We start from the raw sequence: 1,433 nt of genomic DNA, 5'->3' as shown, positions 1-1,433 counted from the left end.
GTCCTGCCTCCTCGGTCTCCTTTTTTCTAAGCGGTGACTGGCAAACAGCAGATGGCAGCAACTAACCAACATTGGGAAAGCTGAGGATTGCCCTTGGGTAAAGGCTTGCATGGGGAATTGCCAGAGTCCCAGGGTTACCAGGTAAAAAACCTGGGTGGCCAGGAAGGGCCAGCAGTAAGCCCGCCTGCCAAGAAGGAAGGAAGAAATGGCAAAGTTTGCTTCCTATGTAGGAAATCCTCCACATACAACCATAATTTGGAGCAGAATTTCCATTGCTAAGCAAGATGGTTGTTAAATGGGCCTCATCCAATTGATGACACTTTTTGTCATAAAAGGTTGTTAAACAAATCTGAAGTGAATCGCGCGCCCCCACACCCATAATGCAATGCCCCCCCGCGTGCCCTGCCCCCGGAAGTGACCCCTGCACACTCCCCCCACCCACCATGCGCGCGTGACCCTGCTCCCTTGTGCATGTGCGCACGACCTCCCACGCGTGCCCACCACATCCCCTGCCACCAGTTTTGGGCCTAGCAAGCCTCTGAAGCTTCCTGGGACCAAAAATGGGCTGGGGGGGAGGCGCCAGCAGAACCCGGAAGAGTGTCAATGAAGTGCCCCCCATCCCGCCACCAAGAAAAAGCCAGTGCACCCACCCCCCCGGCACCCTTTCTGCCAAGGGAGCATGCCTACTTCCTGGCTGGCTCATCTTCTACCCTGACGCAGGACAGACGTTCCTTCAGCACAGACTCCACTCCTGTGGCAGCACTGCTTGTTCCTGGTGGCTGCGGTTCTCCTCCAGAATCCTGGCTGCAAGTAGCAGGGTGAGAACTGCAGGCCCAAGAAAGTAGCAGGGGCAGCACTACTTATTCTTGGTAGTGGGTGAGGGGGGGGCAGTGGTTCTCACCCTGCCGCTTGTGGGCCCCCCCACTCATCTGCCACATGCAGCCTATCTCTTGACTGCTGGCTCCTGTATGTTTGCTGAGAGCCAATCCTAAAAAGCAGAAGCCACCAGCCACTTCGGTATCTTCATGGTCAATTCTGAGGCTGTTCTACCTGTTGCCTTAGTTTTGCCTTCTTTATTATACAGGCCATAAGCCACAGTAAAGTGTATTCCAAGACACTAACTTTTTTGGGGAGCCTCTGATGGAGAGAATGAAATCGTCAAAGGGCTGACTGTTCATGCGCCAGTTCCCAAAGGTTGATGAAGCAGGATTTTCTTCTGCAGAGTCCATGCTGATCTTCCTCTGGAAAGACTCGTTCCTCTAAGTCAGGGGTGTCAAACTCAAGGCCCGGGGGCCTTATCCGGTCTGTGGGGTGCTTGGATCTGTCCCGTGGAGCCACCCTGGAAACAGCAAAGGACCGGCCCGCAGTGCCTCCGCCAGCAAAAATGGGGCTTGGGAGGATGTCCCTCCCAAGCTCCGTTTTCTGTGGCAAAA

The sequence above is a fragment of the Ahaetulla prasina genome, chromosome 2 (genome assembly GCF_028640845.1).
Source record: "Ahaetulla prasina isolate Xishuangbanna chromosome 2, ASM2864084v1, whole genome shotgun sequence".
NCBI lineage: Eukaryota > Metazoa > Chordata > Lepidosauria > Squamata > Colubridae > Ahaetulla > Ahaetulla prasina.
Note: the sequence above shows the minus strand (reverse complement) of the source record.